Genomic DNA, 18,972 nt, shown 5'->3' with positions numbered 1-18,972 from the left:
ATATTCACATCTGAATCCACACTCACCATGATTTACTCATAAAGAGGCTACGCCAACAGAGGGTACCTAGATATACGGGGCTTAAGGTGACCAAGGTGGGATAATAATGGGTTGAAATGGTTGTAAAATCTCCAGTGGCCAGCATGAGGGAAGTGTATTAGGAAGGTGGGATGGGAGGGTGAACTGGCACCTGGTTTCTGGTGGAGTAGTGGGTCCGTGGTGCCTGCCTTTAGTCCAGTACAGTGCTGTTGGGCATGACATGATGCTTTTTCTCCACATGTACATAAACTGCCTGTGTGTTCAGTGCAAGACATTAAAGCAACCTAGTATTTTGTATCACTATTAATTTATACTTTTTAAATGAAGGCTTGGTTGTTATATATTTTCTCCTTTTCGTATCGTATGTATAGGGCAAAGTTAAGGTTGTTTGTGTGTTGCATTTTGGTTTAAATATTATGTTTATCTCATATGAGTTGTATGATTTGGCTAAAGAGTGTGTGCTCTATAAGTTGCTGTGGGTTGCTTGCTTTGTGTGTGCTCAATGGGGCTTACCTGTTAATTTCCTAGATATTTAATGTTTGTTATGCTGGTTGTTTATCTTGAGCAACCTTAACTGTTACCCAGTGCAGTGTTTTTGTGCATGAATATATATTGGAGCAGAGTGCAATTTAATCACAGCAAGAATATTCAAAAGATTAGCAACCATCCAATCTTGATACCAAAACTTTGTTTCATACAGCAGACACATTATGAATCAGTGTGGCACAGTCACCCTGACATGACAGTATAAGGACATCCACCATTCAGATTCTGAAATAGCAGAATAGGAAGTTCCATGTGGGTTTGGGTTAATGAGCAAATGCAGAAAACAGGTGTACAACAGGGTGCAACAGACATTCTTAAAGAATCTGATGAGGTGTTGAACAGACTGGGATGGATTAAGGATATTAAACATCACACTGATATATATCATAGTGTGGTACCCAAAATGTGTGCACTATGTAAAGTCCCATTAGCCCTGAGAGATAAAATATGAGCAGAACTTGATCAGATGATAAAATTAGCTGTTATTTAGCTAATTAAGACAGTAGTTGACTGAGTCAACAATATGGACACGATAATAAAACTACGCAAGTTAAAGATTTGCTGATATCCAAAAGATCTGAATAAGGCAAGCGCTAGCCCGAGAACAGTTGAGGAGGTTGCATCTGGCCCTTCAAACTTCAAGAGTATTTTCAAATTTGGATGCAAGCTGAGGTTGGGAAATGTTTTTTGTTCCTGTGGAAAATTTTGACAGAAATGAAAAAGATTTTGGTTTTGTTAAAATTTTTCTCCAAACATTTTCAAGTTTTCATCAAAAAACTGGAAACCCCCAAACCAAAAAAAAATTTAAAAAATCTGTTTTTGGTAACCAAAAACTGAATAAAAAATGGACATTTCCACAAAAATATCCATATTGACTGTTTTTTAATAAAAAAATTGAGTGAAAATTTTTGAACAGCTCTAGTTTTGGCTGGTCTGATTCAATACAGGAAGAGCAATACTCTGCACCTACGTCCCCTCCTTTACTAGCAACTTCCCTTTGTCATTGTCTCTGCACCTGACATGCACCAAGGCATCACATCCTGGATCTTTCAGAATGGGGATGGGACAGAAGTAACAGTTGGTGATCTGCTAATTAAAGGCAAAAATGGTCAACAAAACAATGAGAGTCTGCATTTGATTCCGCAGCATAACAAAGAAAACAACCTTCCACTGAACAGGAATAAATGCCAGGTCAGGTATGGGTTGGGCTATGTATCATCCCAGAAGTGGCAGATGAAGTATATCGCTTTGTGACATGTTTTGGATTCTATCTCAGTGTATTATTGTTAGCATTAATAACAATGAGTCATTTTAGCAGTCACATTTGGGGCATGAAAGTTATGTTACAATTGTTTATATCTCATCAGTAATTTAACAGGGTTTCTCACTTGTGGTGCTATTCCCATTTCCTTCACAATGTTCCTTACCACTCCTGAGCCTTCTTCCGTTTCATAGAGAAAAATCCTGAAGAAAGTTGATTTAATGGCCCTGCCCTTGCTTTGGGACCTGGATGTAACAGCCTCTTTCTAAATCTCTAAACACAGTGCTGGATGTGCATTAATCTACAATGCTCAGAATGCACAGGCAATAAAACATGAACTGTGTTGTGATTAAAATTAACTTGGGATCAGTGGCACCAGAATGAGACAATGAGCAGGAAGGGGATCACAATCCAGAATGAGACAGCTACTGTACTTCATGGATTCATCTCAAATCCATAAAAACATCTCTTCTCACTATCTCATGCAGGATTCGTCTATCCAGTCTAGACTCGTTTGCTGTGTATGGCAATTGCAACTTACCACACTAGTACATAGATTCTTCTTTGTTTATTCACCTATTTTATTTGCCTGGTTCTTTTGCAGGCCCAGCCAATGCCAGGGCAGTCACCAAATCAGTGGACTGTTTAGAACTGAAAGCAGCCTGAAGAACTTGCCTTCCCCATAAGGAATTGGGAGCAGGCATGTACTAGACCTCAATTCTGCTACTCTGGCCTCCCTTCTTTTGCAAAATCCAGTTCCCACTGACACTGGTAGCACGGGGAGCAGAGTGGTGGAGATAAGATCCAAAATGGATTGGAACCTCTATTGAGCTAGGTAAGGTTTGGCTAGTTGGCATCTGGGACCACAACTATGACTTCTAATATCTGTGTGGATCTGGTAGGTTGATTTTCAGTGCTAGAGTGCCAGCGCTGATGAGACGTGCCAGCCAGAGGGGCCAGAGAAGCAGCCCAGGGAGCTGGAGGCAGAGCAGCAGCCGTGCTCAGACAGAGCAGAGCTGGGGCTGGAGCAGGGCTGGAGCTGGGGCTGGGGAAGGGCTGGAGCTGGAGCGGGAGCTGGAGCCATCCGGAGCCAGGTGCGGGGAGCAGCTGGGGAGAGTGAGGAGGGACCCTGGGCAGTGGGCCCAGTGCAGGGAGACACCCCCGGCCAAGACTCCCTGCAGGCCAGACTGGGAGGGGGATCGTAACCCCAACGGGGCGGGGGCAATGCTAGGAAGAAGGGTCCTGCCAGCTAGAGCCTGAGGGCGTGTGGCCACCCCCAGAGCAAGTGTCCGACCCACAGCATCCCTGCAGCATAGCCAGGGCCTGGGCAAGGGCCTGGGACATGTGAGGAACAGACTGAACTTCCCTTACATTCCAGAGATGGCTGTTTGTGATGTCCCCGTGCCACAGAGTGGGGTGATATGTTTTCCTTTGACTTTTCCCATTTTTCTTTATTTTTTCAATTGGTTGGTGTTTAATAAATTTTATTTGCTTTGAACTGTATGCAATTATCAGGGGTCAGAGAAGTGTCCAGAGTGGAGACAGCATCCCGGAGCGGGGACACCCTAGCCCTGTGTTAAGTGACCACGACAAGATTGGGGGTCGAGTCCCTCAGAAATCCCGGGCCAACCTTGTCGGGGTTACAAGGACTCTGCCACCCAGGAGAGTGGAAGGGGAGTCCTCAAGGTCAGGCAGGCCTCTGGGTAAAGGGCATGGGAGTGAGGACTAAGATCCTTTTGCTATCCAATTCCACTAGGTGTATAAGCCAGGAAAGTTCCCCACAATAGCGGGACCATTCCCCCGCTTACATATAACAAGGAGTTGATCCCCTTGGTAGGTATGAAAAGTAATGAGTATCCTCAGCAAATTTACACCACTAAGGGCAGAGATTCAGCTTTCTGATAAATGACAAGTAAATCTGTTAATTGTGTTAGGAGTGATGCAAATTGCTCCTTTCTGAAATGGAAACTTGCAAGGTGGCACGCTTTACTTCTAACAAAATCTCCCATGGGAGATAGTTTGGGTTTTCATCTTTGATTAAAATTCAGAAAGCATTGTCCGCCCTACCTGTTTGATTTATTTTTAATGCATCTGATATCAAAGCAGCTGATGGTTTTAAGCACAGCTTGGAGTCACGTCGGTGCAGGCACATTCTGGTACAAACCTTTCTCTCCCCCATCTCTTCACCCCATAATACAGCCCACATCATTGACCTGTTTGGTCATCAGAGTAAACATTTAGGCCAGGATTTTGCCAAGTGACCACTGACTTTGGGTGTCCAACTTGAGACACCATGATTTTCGGAGGATGGATGCTCAGCGATGCCTGGAAATCAGGACCCTCTGTGGTGTATCAAGTTGGGCACTGAAAATCACGAGTCATTTCTGAAAATCTTGGTCTCACATTTTACAAGTGTAGAATATAGGCGCTTACCATTCATGCTCAGCAGGCTGGGCTGGATTTGGGAACAAGAAATGTCTCTGGGCAAGAGAATCAAAACTGACCAGAGTTCAGCCCTGCTAAAAATCCACTTGTCACAGTTCAACCCTCCTAACATTAACCAATACAACTTTTCCATTCTCCTTCCTTTCCACTTCTCCAGCTGCTGCTCCTGCCCCACTCCAGGGAGAAAGTAAATTCTGTTCCTTGGCCTGTCCATTGATTCAAATCTCTATTATATAAGGGCCTTTGCAATCTGGTTTGTTTTGGATTATCACATGAGCACTCTTTTTGGGATTCAGGTGGAGAGACCTTATGTGATCATTTCCTGGTTTCTGAATATTTGAGATTGGGGTTTTGAAATCATATGTTTCAAAAGAGGATCAGGTTTCAGAGTAGCAGCCATGTTAGTCTGTATCCGCAAAAAGAAAAGGAGTATTTGTGGCACCTTAAAAACTAACAAATTTATTTGAACATAAGCTTTCGTGAGCTAACGAGAGTGATCAGTTAAGGTGAGCTATTACCAGCAGGAGAGAAAAAATACCTTTTGTAGTGATAATCAAGATGGGCCATTTCCAGCAGTTGACAAGAATATGTGAGGAACAGTAGGGGGGAAAAATAAACATGGGGAAATAGTTTTACTTTGTGTAATGACACATCTACTCCCAGTCTTTATTCAAGCCTAATTTAATGGTGTCCAGTTTGCAAATTAATTCCAATTCAGCAGTCTCTCGTTGGAGTCTGTTTTTGAAGTCTTTGTGTTGTAATATTGTGACTTTTAGGTCTGTAATCGAGTGACCAGAGAGATTGAAGTGTTCTCCGACTGGTTTTTGAATGTTATAATTCTTGTCGTCTGATTTGTGTCCATTTATTCTTTTACGTAGAGACGATCCGGTTTGGCCAATGTCCATGGCAGATGGGCATTGCTGGCATATGATAGCATATATCACATTGGTAGATGTGCAGGTGAACGAGCCTCTTACCCTGTGGCTGATGAGATTAGGCCCTATGATGGTGTCCCCTGAATAGATATGTGAACACAGTTGGCAACGGGCTTTGTTGCAAGGATAGGTTCCTGGGTTAGTGTTTTTGTTGTGTGGTGTGTGGTTGCTGGTGAGTATTTGCTTCAGGTTGGGGGGCTGTCTGTAAGCAAGGACTGGCCTGTCTCCCAAGATCTGTGAGAGTGATGGGTCGTCCTTCAGGATAGGTTGTAGATCCTTGATGATACACTGGAGAGGTTTTAGTTGGGGGCTGAAGGTGATGGCTAGTGGCGTTCTATTACTTTCTTTGTTGGGCCTGTCCTGTAGTAGGTGACTTCTGGGTACTCTTCTGGCTCTGTCAATCTGTTTCTTCACTTCAGCAGGTGGGCACTGTAGTTGTAAGAACACTTGATAGAGATCTTGTAGGTGTTTGTCTCTGTCTGAGGGGTTGGAGCAAATGCGGTTGTATTGTAGAGCTTGGCTGTAGACAATGGATCCTGTGGTGTGGTCTGGATGAAAGCTGGAGGCATGTAGGTAAGTATAGCGGTCAGTAGGTTTCCGGTATAGGGTGGTGTTTATGTGACCATCACTTATTAGTACTGTAGTGTCCAGGAAGTGGACCTCTTGTGTGGACTAGTCCAGGCTGAGGTTGATGGTGGGATGGAAATTGTTGAAATCATGGTGGAATTCCTCAAGGGCTTCTTTTCCATGGGTCCAGATGATGAAGATGTCATCAATGTAGCGCAAGTAGAGTAGGGGCATTAGGGGACGAGAGCTGAGGAAGCGTTGTTCTAAGTCAGCCATAAAAATGTTGCCATACTGTGGGGCCATGCGGGTACCCGTAGCAGTGCCACTGATTTGAAGGTATACATTGTCCCCAAATGTGAAATAGTTATGGGTGAGGACAAAGTCACAAAGTTCAGCCACCAGGTTTGCCGTGACATTATCGGGGATGCTGTTCCTGACGGATTGTCGTCCATCTTTGTGTGGAATGTTGGTGTAGAGGGCTTCTGCATCCATAGCGGCTAGGATGGTGTTTTCAGGAAGATCACCGATGGATTGTAGTTTCCTCAGGAAGTCAGTGGTGTCTCGAAGATAGCTAGGAGTGCTGGTAGTGTAGGGCCTGAGGAGGGAGTCTACATAGCCAGACAATCCTGCTGTCAGGGTGCCAATGCCTGAGATGATGGGGCATCCAGGATTTCCAGGTTTATGGATCTTAGGTAGCAGATAGAATACCCCTGGTCGGGGTTCTAGGGGTGTGTCTGTGCGGATTTGCTCTTGTGCTTTTTCAGGGAGTTTCTTGAGCAGAATGTGTAGTTTCTTTTGGTAACCCTCAGTGGGATCAGAGGGTAATGGCTTATAGAATGTGGTGTTGGAGAGCTGCCTAGCATCCTCTTGTTCATATTCCGACCTATTCATGATGATGACAGCATCTCCTTTGTCAGCCTTTTTGCACATCTACTAATGTGATATATGCCATCATGTGCCAGCAATGCCCCTCTGCCATGTACATTGGCCAAACTGGACAGTCTTTATGTAAAAGAATAAATGGATACAAATCAGACGTCAGGAATTATAACATTCAAAAACCAGTCGGAGAACACTTCAATCTCTCTGGTCACTCGATTACAGACCTAAAAGTCACAATATTACAACAGAAAAACTTCAAAAACAGACTCCAACAAGAGACTGCTGAATTGGAATTAATTTGCAAACTAAACACCATTAAATTAGGCTTGAATAAAGACTGGGAGTGGATGTGTCATTACACAAAGTAAAACTATTTCCCCATGTTTATTTTTCCCCCCTACTGTTCCTCACATATTCTTGTCAACTGCTGGAAATGGCCCATCTTGATTATCACTACAAAAGGTATTTTTTCTCTCCTGCTGGTAATAGCTCACCTTAACTGATCACTCTCGTTATAGTGTGTATGATAACGCCCATTGTTTCATGTACTCTGTATATATAAAATCGTCCTACTGTATTTTCCACTGCATGTAACCGATGAAGTGGGCTGTAGCCCACGAAAGCTTATGCTCAAATAAATGTGTTAGTCCCTAAGGTGCCGCAAGTACTCCTGTTTTTTAAAAGAGGACCAGGAAGCAGAAGGCCCTGTCACCTGGGAGCCACCTGAATAAAGTGGGGGTCTTTTGGGGGGGGGGGGAGAAGCAGGTAAGTGAATTAATATCTTTGTTAGCTTAAGACCCTTCTACTTTGTCATGTCTGCCAGGCAGCTCAAATACATGTGTGTTTGATGGGTCAGCAGCCTATGATTCCTGTGAAGTGCCTGTCTTGTCATGTGTGTCTCTGGGCTTTGGTGCATGCCTGTCAGATGATTCAGGTGCTTCTGGTGTTAGTGCATTTCTGTTATCCCAAGAGCATCATGTTTTCATGTATGCCTGGTTGAAATCAGGTCCTTGGCCACCTGGCCCTGGTGGAAGTTAGAGCATAGGTAGGCTACTCTAACATAGCAGTGGAGGATCAGATATAGTGCACCTCCTCTCTCCCTCCCGCACCCACAATACCCCATACATGCCCCTTCCCTGCCCTTGCAATGGGGGCATGGGGCAGCTTACGTAGGCATGGGGAATTTGCTACTATCTCTGGCCACAAAGTGGCCTTCGCAGACAGGAAAAGACTGGTTGTATTTTTCCATTTACATTTGGTTGCTTCATCTCCCAGAGGCTTCAGAAATCTTCATTAGACAGATGCATAGATCTCTCCTTTGACAATGATTTCTTTCTGCAGCGGGTTTCTCAAGCTTCCCTATCAAGTGTATTTATTTAGCCAGGTACTAAACCCTAAGTACATCACAAGGTCCCTTCATTTTTGCTTGAATCTATTATTTTATTTTCCTGAAAACCCTGATTTGTACAAATATTTTAATAAAAGGCTAGAGCTTACTGATTTCTGTATGGCTTCTCTTCCTCTCAGAGAATAATTCCCCCAAATCCTCCAAGACACTAGAGAAAAATGCAATGGCTTCACTGTATTATAAAAATATATGTTGTTCTTCTGCTGTGTCACTAGATCTCCTATTTGTCTTTGCCTCTGAATCTTTCAGTTCTCTTTTGACCACCATGTTTATGTACAAATGGTCTCCACACTTGATTTCTATCATCTCTTGTCTGGTTTCCGGTTCTGTTGTTTCAAGTGGTCATTTCTAAAAATTAAATGCAGACTTTCAACACTCAAAATCTGCTATGAAAAAAAAGATTCATGTTCTAATGTGAAAATAAAGTTAGAGGTAAAAAAATCTCTACTGTGACATTCATTGTCCGTGTGTTTATGAGGAAGCAACAGTTTGCATCTGGGATCAGACTGGTTAACATATCTCCATTTTGCTGATTTCTAATAGGTAGGTAAATGGTAGGAACTGTCTGATGCGTTAGATGAATGTTTTCAGCCACTTGTGAGCCAGAACTATTTTTATTGACTGTACCAGTATTCGTTGTATTTTTTGTTTGGCACAATTATGAGACCAGAGTCCTTTCTACAAGGAAAGAGCATGTCTCCCTGTCACCTTCCAAAGCTCATACCTGCACGCTTCCTCCCAGCCAGAGTTAGACGTCCCACTCAGACAGCATTGCAAGGCCTTTGTTCCAAGAAGGAGGAGTGCTAGGCAGAGACGGGCTCCACCTAACGAAGAGAGGGAAGAGCATCTTCGCAAGCAGGCTGGCTCACCTAGTGAGGAGGGCTTTAAACTAGGTTCACCGGGGGAAGGAGACCAAAGCCCTGAGGTAAGTGGGGAAGTGGGACACTGGGAGGAAGCACGAGCAGGAGCGCGCAAGAGGGCAGGGCTCCTGCCTCATACTGAGAAAGAGGGGCGATCAGCGGGTTATCTCAAGTGCCTATATACAAATGCACGAAGCCTGGGAAACAAGCAGGGAGAACTGGAAGTCCTGGCACAGTCAAGGAATTATGATGTGATTGGAATAACAGAGACTTGGTGGGATAACTCACATGACTGGAGTACTGTCGTGGATGGATATAAACTGTTCAGGAAGGACAGGCAGGGCAGAAAAGGTGGGGGAGTTGCATTGTATGTAAGGGAGCAGTATGACTGCTCAGAGCTCAAGTATGAAACTGCAGAAAAACCTAAGAGTCTCTGGATTAAGTTTAGAAGTGTGAGCAACAAGGGTGATGTCATGATGGGAGTCTGCTATAGACCACCGGAGCAGGGGGATGAGGTGGACGAGGCAACTAACGGAAGTTACTAGATCGCAGGCCCTGGTTCTCATGGGAGACTTCAATCACCCTGATATCTGCTGGGAGAGCAATACAGCGGTGCACAGACAATCCAGGAAGTTTTTGGAAAGTGCAGGGGACAATTTCCTGGTGCAAGTGCTGGAGGAACCAACTAGGGGCAGAGCTCTTCTTGACCTGCTGCTCACAAACCAGGAAGAATTAGTAGGGGAATCAAAAGTGGATGGGACCCTGGGAGGCAGTGACCATGAGATGGTCGAGTTCAGAATCCTGACACAGGGAAGAAAGGAGAGCAGCAGAATATGGACCCTGGACTTCAGAAAAGCAGACTTTGACTCCCTCAGGGAACTGATGGGCAGGATCTCCTGGGAGATTAACATGAGGGGGAAAGGAATCCAGGAGAGCTAGCTGTATTTTAAAGAATCCTTATTGAGGTTACGGGGACAGATCATCCCGATGTGTCAAAAGAATAGTAAATATGGCAGGCGACCAGCTTGGCTTAACAGTGAAATCCTTGCTGCTCGTAAACACAAAAAAGAAGCTTACAAGAAGTGGAAGATTGGACAAATGACCAGGGAAGAGTATAAAAATATTGCTCGGGCATGCAGGAATGAAATCAGGAAGGCCAAATCACAGTTGGAGTTGCAGCTAGCAAGAGATATTAAGAGTAACAAGAAGGGTTTCTTCAGGTATGTTAGCAACAAGAAGAAAGTCAGGAAAGTGTGGGCCCCTGACTGAATGAGGGAGGCAACCTAGTGACAGAGGATGTGGAAAAAGCTAATGTACTCAATGTTTTTTTTGCCTCTGTCTTCACAAACAAGGTCAGCTCCCAGACTGCTGCACTGGGCAGCACAGCATGGGGAGAAGGTGACCAGACCTCTGTGGAGAAAGAAGTGGTTCGGGACTATTTAGAAAAGCTGGACGAGCACAAGTCCATGGGGCTGGATGCACTGCATCCGAGAGTGCTAAAGGAGTTGGTGGATGTGATTGCAGAGCCATTGGCCATTATCTTTGAAAACTCATGGCGATCGGGGAAAGTCCCGGACGACTGGAAAAAGGCTAATATAGTGCCCATCTTTAAAAAAGGGAAGAAGGAGGATCCTGGGAACTACAGGCCAGTCAGCCTCACCTCAGTCCCTGGAAAAATCATGGAGCAGGTCCTCAAGGAATCAATTCTGAAGCACTTAGAGGAGAGGAAAGTGATCAGAAACAGTCAGCACGGATTCACCAAGGGCAAGTCATGCCTGACTAATCTAATTGCCTTCTATGACGAGATAACTGGCTCTGTGGATGAGGGGAAAGCAGTGGACGTGTTGTTCCTTGACTTTAGCAAAGCTTTTGACACGGTCTCCCAAAGTATTCTTGCCAGCAAGTTAAAGAAGTATGGGCTGGATGAATGGACTATAAGGTGCATAGAAAGTTGGCTAGATTGTCGGGCTCAACAGGTAATGATCAATGGCTCCATGTCTAGTTGGCAGCCGATATCAAGTGGAGTGCCCCAAGGGTCAGTCTTTGGGCCGGTTTTGTTCAATATCTTCATAAATGATCTGGAGGATGGTGTGGATTGCACCATCTGATGAGGTTCAACAAGGACAAATGCAGAGTCCTGCACTTAGGACGGAAGAATCCCATGCACCACTACAGACTAGGGACCGAATGGCTCGGCAGCAGTTCTGCAGAAAAGGACCTAGGGGTTACAGTGGACGAGAAGCTGGATATGAGTCAACAGTGTGCCCTTGTTGCCAAGAAGGCCAAGGGCATTTTGGGATGTATAAGTAGGGGCATTGCCAGCAGATCGAGGGACGTGATCATTCCCCTCTATTCGACATTGGTGAGGCTTCATCTGGAGTACTGTGTCCAGTTTTGGGCCCCATACTACAAGAAGGATGTGGAAAAATTGGAAAGAGTCCAGCGGAGGGCAACAAAAATGATTAGGGGGCTGGAACACATGACCTATGAGGAGAGGCTGAGGGAACTGGGATTGTTTAGTCTGCGGAAGAGAAGAATGAGGGGGGATTTGATAGCTGCTTTCAGCTACCTGAAAGGGGGTTCCAAAGAGGATGGATCTAGACTGTTCTCAGTGGTAGCAGATGACAGAACAAGGAGTAATGGTCTTAAGTTGCAGTGGGGGAGGTTTAGGTTGGATATTAGGAAAAACTTTTTCACTTGGAGGGTGGTGAAACACTGGAATGCGTTACCTAGGGAGGTGGTGGAATCTCCTCCCTTAGAAGTTTTTAAGGTCAGGCTTGAAAAAGCCCTGGCTGGGATGATTTAGTTGGGGATTGGTCCTGCTTTGAGCAGGGGGTTGGACTAGATGACCTCCTGAGGTCCCTTCCAACCCTGATATTCTATGATTCTATGAAAAGGCTGAAGAGAGGACAGCTAGCACTTTGCTCCAAGGAGCCAGTTATCTAGTCTTCCTCAATGTCACTCCAAGAGGCCATGTACATTCAAAGGAATGACTCAGACACTTAGGAGAGTTGTGTATATCACCTGAAGAATAGCAACACTTAGCTCTCATACAGCAGTTTTTGCCTTCATAGATCTCAGAACTCTTTGCAAAGGAAGGTCAGGATCATCCTCCCCTTTTAAAGATTGGAAACAGACACACAAGGGAAGTGATTTGTGCAATGTCACAGAGCTGCTCAGGATTAGAGCTTGGGATTCATGACTCTGAGAGCAATGCCTCATCTATGGCCCCACGCTGCCAATCCTGGCGGAAGCTAGGCACTTGGCCTCAGTGCCCTGGAGAAGACTTTCAGCATGAGTTATCAGTGGTTCTTGCTGGCTTAGTTTACAATATTTCCTTTACAGCTGTTAGTCAATTCCACAGTTTTCTTAAGACTTTCACCTTCCCCCCCCTCCAGACCTGGGGGTTAACATCCTGGGACAAACAGGTCACAGGGTTTCTTCTTGCAGGGGCTATATTTATTGTGCTTCTCGTGATTCAAAATGTCCTGAGTCAATGAGCCCTTTCTCCTGAGACAGGGCTCCATCCTGTGCTCAGTGCCATCAGGGCAGAACTCACATTGACTGCAGGTGTAGTATCAAACCTAAAGGGTCTGAACTTGCAAGGTGCTGAGTGCAGTCAATGGCAGTCGAAGGTGCTGATCACAGCTCAGGGGTCACTCAGTTTCCTGCAGGATTGGGCCCATGGCGAGCAAGTACATGCTGAAAACAGACAAAAGATTAAATTGTTTGAACAGAAAAAAAAACGGGCCTGATCCTGGGTGACATTCACAATGTGCAAAGACCTCCTCCCCTCCCTGTAATGGGGGGTGACTGACATATCTGAGGCCATGAGCCTGGAGAATAGTCAGTCATCATAAATGTGTTCTGTTGTGGACCCAGCCAGATGGATATCTTGCTATACCCATGGGCTGTGTGATAAATTTAAAGTGAGAGGGGTTGGTCCTCATATAGATGTTTCATTACAATTTATGACCAGTTGTTTAACATCTGAGTACGTTAGCTCAAAGACTTACTACACGTTTATTTAGTTCGGACAGTACCTTGATGAGTCTTATAAGCCCACTATGATACCCCATCTTGGAGGTTAGAACCATGATTCAGTCAGAATCATAGAAGTCTCATCTTAATACAGTACCATTCAGAATAGACAATTCATTTTCATTTCTATGAATTGGAATAAGTTTGTCCAATATGCAATTTGGCCATTTTCTCCTCCTTTGTACAAAGTTCACATAAGAGCTCTGATTGCTGAGAAGGGATCTTTAGTTCCTCCACAGTTAATGCTTGCAAATCTGTGGTACACACTGAAATTCTTTCATGCTAAGCAACCTGCTATCGGGTCAGAGGCAGTATCTGGAAAAAGAAGAGGTCTCAAAGCTTCAGCAACATTACTTTTTCTTTTGATGTGGTTCCTAGTAAACTCACATGGGTGAATTTTCCATCTTAGGTGTTGGATTTTAGGTGATAGGTGGTAGCATGATAGATTAGCTAGGATTTAACTTTTGAATTAAGGGTTTATGATGAGTCATATAAACAAATGTACATCCCCAAATACACACATTAAAGTGTCCTATGACCTACACAAAGCCAGGGGGCTTCCTGTTCAGTCTGTAAAATAGCCTCTTCACATTTATAGTAAATCACTGGAGTAGGCCACAGCTTTCCTGGAATCATCATTTTGCACTTGGAACACACATATGTCAATTGGGCTAACGTCACTTACAGCAAATATTGATTTCATTTGGTTTATAATGTACCGGACACAGTTTATTTGTTAAAGCATTTTGAATCCTTGCAAAGCTGTTTCTGTATGTGAATTCCACTGTCATACGGCACCTTTGCTGACTGGTCATCAGAGTGGCTCTAAAATGTTTGGATAGTTTGAAATAAATTTCATAAGAAAACCACAGGTTTCTATAAAAGAGTGCAATTGTCCTGGCCTCAAGGCTTTAAGAACAGCTTCCCCTTTCTTTGGGACTGACTTAATACCATCTGCTGTGATGAAATCTTCTAATGTTTGTGTTTCATTCAGGTTAAAACAACATTTATTTCTACTGAGCTTCAAGTCAATCCCCTTCCTTGAAATTTATCAAAAAGATCTCAACCTTCCCTCCAGCTGTTACTCACTGTCACAAAGATGACACCATCATCCATATAATAAACAACTCCAGGTAAACTACAGAGCATTGAATCCATAGCCATCTGATAACCCTCAGGAGCACTGGGAAGTCCACAAGAAACATTAGAGTTCCTGTAAGAGCTACAGCAAGTAATAAATGCCATCAGATTCCAGGAATCAAGCAATAATACTGCCTGTCAGAAACTTTTTGTTAGCATCAAGTTCATTGAAAACTTTTGAGCATTGTGAAGTGTGGAGAATATTATCACTTGTAGCTAGAAGATGATGTTCTCTAACTACAGCTTTATCTACTTCTCTTAGTCACCTTTTTGTGTGTGTGTGCCATCTATTTTATATTCATTCTGTCCTTTCCTGCTCTTCAATAATTCTGTCACCTAGCATGTTATCCACTTGCTGATTCACAGCTTCTGTCCTGGAGTGTGGAACACATCAATCATTGAGCTACTAGTGCAACTTTGTAGAAATTCAAGGATAATGACACAGGAGATGGCAAAGTCTTTCAATAACAAATCCTATACCTGGACAGGCTTATCAAACTGTTCTCTGGGATTTACCGTTTCATTTTCCCACTCCCTGCTGGAGAATTTATACATCAAATCTGGTTTTCTGACCTAAAAGGGCTTTGATTTTTCCTTCAGTAACATACATGTCATCTCTCACACTGATTCAGTAAAGCTTTATGTCAATGGAGCGACTGGTGTGGGTACGGTTATTATTAATGATGTTTATTACATTAACACCTAGGTCAGTAGCATGGTCTAGTGGCCTGAGCAGTGGACTAGCACTCCAAAAACCTATGTTCTAGTCCCAGCTCTGCTGCTGGATGACTGAGGGAAATCATATCACTGCCCTGTGCCTCAGTTTCCCCATTGGTGAAATGGGAATAACAATAATGACATCCTTTGTGACGTGCTTTAAGATCTGTGGATACAAAGCACTGTGAAAGGCCTGAGTATTATCATTTATTATACAGGCCAGCACACAATGGGCTTTGTGCCGCACAGTCCATGTCCCAAAGCATTTACAGTCTAAATAATATTCATAAAATTAAGCACAAGCTGAAATGCTTTTCTGAATCAGAGCCTATGCGGTTTCCAACTGATCTGCACTTTGAAATATCCCATACAATGAACTGGTATTGTCCAACTATAGACAAAACATTGTTTCTTACTGGATAATAATGTACCAATGTACAAACTGGGTTCTTTAAAGAGACAAAGCTATGAAAGATTCACTCCCCAGATCAATGACCATTTCCAGCTTTTGTCTGTTAACAGTTATAGTTTCTCATACCTCTGAGTTTGTAAAATAAACAAACTTCTCTACCTCTGAGTCAGTGTTGTTATCTTCTCGGACAGTTCACGCTCTCCTATTTCCTTCGGGGACGGCTTTCATTCAGAACTTCTGTGCCCAAGCTTTTCGCGATTCACTTTCTTTCGGCAATCTCTAGTTTAGTGCCCCAGCAGCCCTGCTTTCTTTTAGCACAGACAGTTGGCATTACTAGCCCCACATTTATCTTGTGGCTATGCAGACAGTCCACAACACCAACAAATGCTGTGATCATTTATCGTAGTAAAATCCATATGCTGCGCATGTGCTGAAACATCTTTTTAATGGAAACAATTGGTAGCGAAACAGTGAGACTGCACTCTGTAAATGCCCATGGCTACAGGCACAGCACAGAGGAAGCTAGATTCGGCCCTGCTAAGCCACATGGTCACAGATGAGCCAGCCCTATGAGTTGTCCCCATAGACTGTGGGTTTTCCAACCCTTCTATGGGTCTACGGGGGAAATTCAACCTGTGATTTCACTATTAGAATGGCTGCCCTTCCCCACTCCCTTCTCCTGGGGACATATGTTAGTGGACAGACCCAGTCCTTCAACATGTGAAACAGGAGGAGCTCCTACCACCTACATCCAGTTGGACAAAGGCCTAGGAGCAGGCGGAGGAGTGTGGATTGCAGTAGCAAGGCTGGTCACACAAGTCAGCAGGACCCAGTTGGGCGGGGGAGGGGAGGGATTAACAAAACTTTATTTAAAACATCATCAGATTCCTTGCCCAGGGCCCTTTACTGAGAAGAGAAGCCCTGCCTCGACTCTCTGGATGATTGACAGTTTGTCTAGCCAACCTGCTCTCTTTCCCTCACTCCTAGTTCTATAAGGACGTCGCCCCATCACAAAGTGCCACTGAGTGAAGCAGGCGGAGGTTAGAGACTCAGCAGGTGAGGCTGCTTCACTGTAAATCATACGAAGCAGCAGCACAACTGAAGAGTTTGGCCATTTGATCTTAAAACCAGCAGGGGAACACCTCGGATCTGATAGCATTACTGCTCCTCACCCCTCACCAATTGGGGAAGATGAGGACGGTGAAGATTTGGTACTGACTTTCACCCACGACCTGGGAGAGTGAAGGGTGAAGATCCCAGATTTCCTCTCCTGGTGCTCAGGGGAGAAAGATGCTGCATTGTAGTTTCCAGGTCTGTTTCACCTTGCTCTGCTTGGGAGCAGCAGCCTTACCCAGGAAGGGGGGAGAAACCAGGGCCAACCTGCCTCACTCAAGCCAGCAGGCCTCCCAGGCTAAGGTAAAGGGATTAGGGGCAGAATGAAATGCTGCAGGAGGAAGACAAAGGGAAGGGGAGGCAGGAAGTGGTTGTAAGGAAGGATGAGATGGGGAGAGAGGGTCAGCAGCCCATTGCTTGTTTCAGGCAAGCCATTGGCAGCCTCCCTGGAGGAGTCCAGCTGCCCCTTCTATTCTGCATAGAGGTTGGTTGTATTTAAGCTGGAAGGCAGAGCAGTGATACAGGGGGACTTGCTGTCTTTCTCAAACTTCTTTCTCAAACCACTGCTCGTTGCCAAACTGCAGTATCAGCGATGACGCAGGGAGTCTCAGGACTCAGCACAATGCCTCTAACTATCACATCAGCACTGTGATGGATAAAACCAGATTCAGAGTTCTACTCTGAGAATCCCTAAACTCTGGAGGTTTCCACTCCAAGTCTCTCCCCTCTACTTCCTCCGGCCTCTGCACTTCCTGACAAATGCAGGCAGTGGCCACAAGATGGCACTGTGCAACATGCTCAGGGAACCCACTGGTCTTCCTATGCAACACCCCTGGGTGTGAGGGGAGATCAGCCATTCCCTCCCAGGGCCCAGCTGGCATCCATGAAGCACAGTGGGCAGCTAAGGAAGAAGGAAAGCAGCTGGCACTGCTAGGCCAGCTCCCAGTGGTGTATACCCAGCCCTGCACCTCCTGTAGAGCCATTCGGTTTTCCCTTACTATAGAGACTGTGCTTTTGATTTGGTTTGGTGGACCCCATGAATCCCACAGCCATTTGTGTAGCTCCAACCTCTTCCTTCCCTTTAGCCTTTAAAATAGGTCTTCCCTTCACGCTACTCAAAGCTGAAAAGCAGTCACAAGCTGTAGTAACCCTATATTTCTTTAGTCTTGTCTTGAATGAAGAGACGGATTAAACATCTCTGATTGCACCAGGCAGGGAACTATATAGCTGGGGCACATGGTTACAAAATGTCCTGCTTCCCATTGACTCACATTTATAAGCAGAGAAAACCAGATAAGCTGCTAGTTCAGATCCTTATAATCTGCAGGAATATAAAGATAGAAAGTGGCTGGACAGAGTCAGGTACAGTCATTCAGGATCTTGAATATAAATCATCGAATCATTGAAGATGAGGGTTAGAAGAGACCTCAGGAGAATTTTGAACCTCTCTGAAAATCAACGAATTTTGAACTCAGATACTTGATTTGACAGGGAATTAATTCAAAGACTTTAAAATAGGAGTAATATGCTCTGACAAACATGTGCCTAGAAGGATGCGAGTTGCTGTATTTTGAATAAGTGCATCCTATTGCTCTACTGCAAGCAGGTGCTCCTGCAAATCAAGTTGGAAAGACAAAAGAGGGTGTTTTTCCCTCCAATAGCTCCACAGCAGCTTGGCAAGGTTTTCTCGATGGTAAAAAGAGGTTTCAGTAATGGACCTAAGTAAAGTGTTCTCTTTGAATGCTCTTGTCATGCCAGATGATATTGGCTGCTCTGGATCTTGGATTTCATGTCAAGCAGACACCTTAATTTGTGGCGCTCTATCATCCCTGCCACCACTTCCAATAATAGGCCACTTATATCTGTGTTGTATGTAAGTGATGTGAGAGGACATTATGAATGGGCAGGGGGCTCCTGCAGGTGAGACCCAGTCAAACCAGGTTGTTGGGGATTCCTGGCTGGATTTTGAACCATTCACTTCCCCAGACAAGTTCAGACTCAGATTTAATTCTTGATACCTGGTTGACAGTCATCTTCCTAATCTCCCTGGGAGCAGCACTCCCTGTACAAATGAGAGACAACTCAAAACCTAACAGAGCATTCTAACAAGAATTTTAACCGGTTGTTGGACACAATGATAATTCTACAGAAACACCCGGGTCATTGGTGGTACTGTGCAAACACCCAGTTTGTATAGTTCTTCCCTACTGATAAAAACACCAGAGAGTTAGCTAATTTTTCCCAACTCCATTTGGTTGTGAATTTCTAAGCCTATTAAAATACTGAAGATGAAAACCAGACATTTGATTGGCGGCTGTAACTAGATGTGATTTGCCTGCAAATGTCCCAGGGGCTGCCATTAATTTATCCCCTTTGCTTTAATGAGAATTAAAACTTTCTATACTCAGATATTCTAAGCACAAGTTCTACCTTCCTGTTCCCATAATCTTACACTACTCTCCCCCCACTTTCTTCCAGGATCTGCCTTTAACATTAGTTGAGAGGCAGTCTTGTTGTCATGCTACGCTTAAGATTTAGTCCCTGGATGCACCATAAACCCCTGTTATTGGAAGCTTAGAATCTAGCTATAAAACTGTCAAAAAGAG

This window comes from Chelonia mydas, chromosome 18, assembly GCF_015237465.2.
Source record: "Chelonia mydas isolate rCheMyd1 chromosome 18, rCheMyd1.pri.v2, whole genome shotgun sequence".
Classification (NCBI taxonomy): Eukaryota; Metazoa; Chordata; order Testudines; family Cheloniidae; genus Chelonia; species Chelonia mydas.
The sequence above is the reverse complement of the archived record's forward strand: the minus strand, read 5'-3'. Positions refer to the sequence as shown.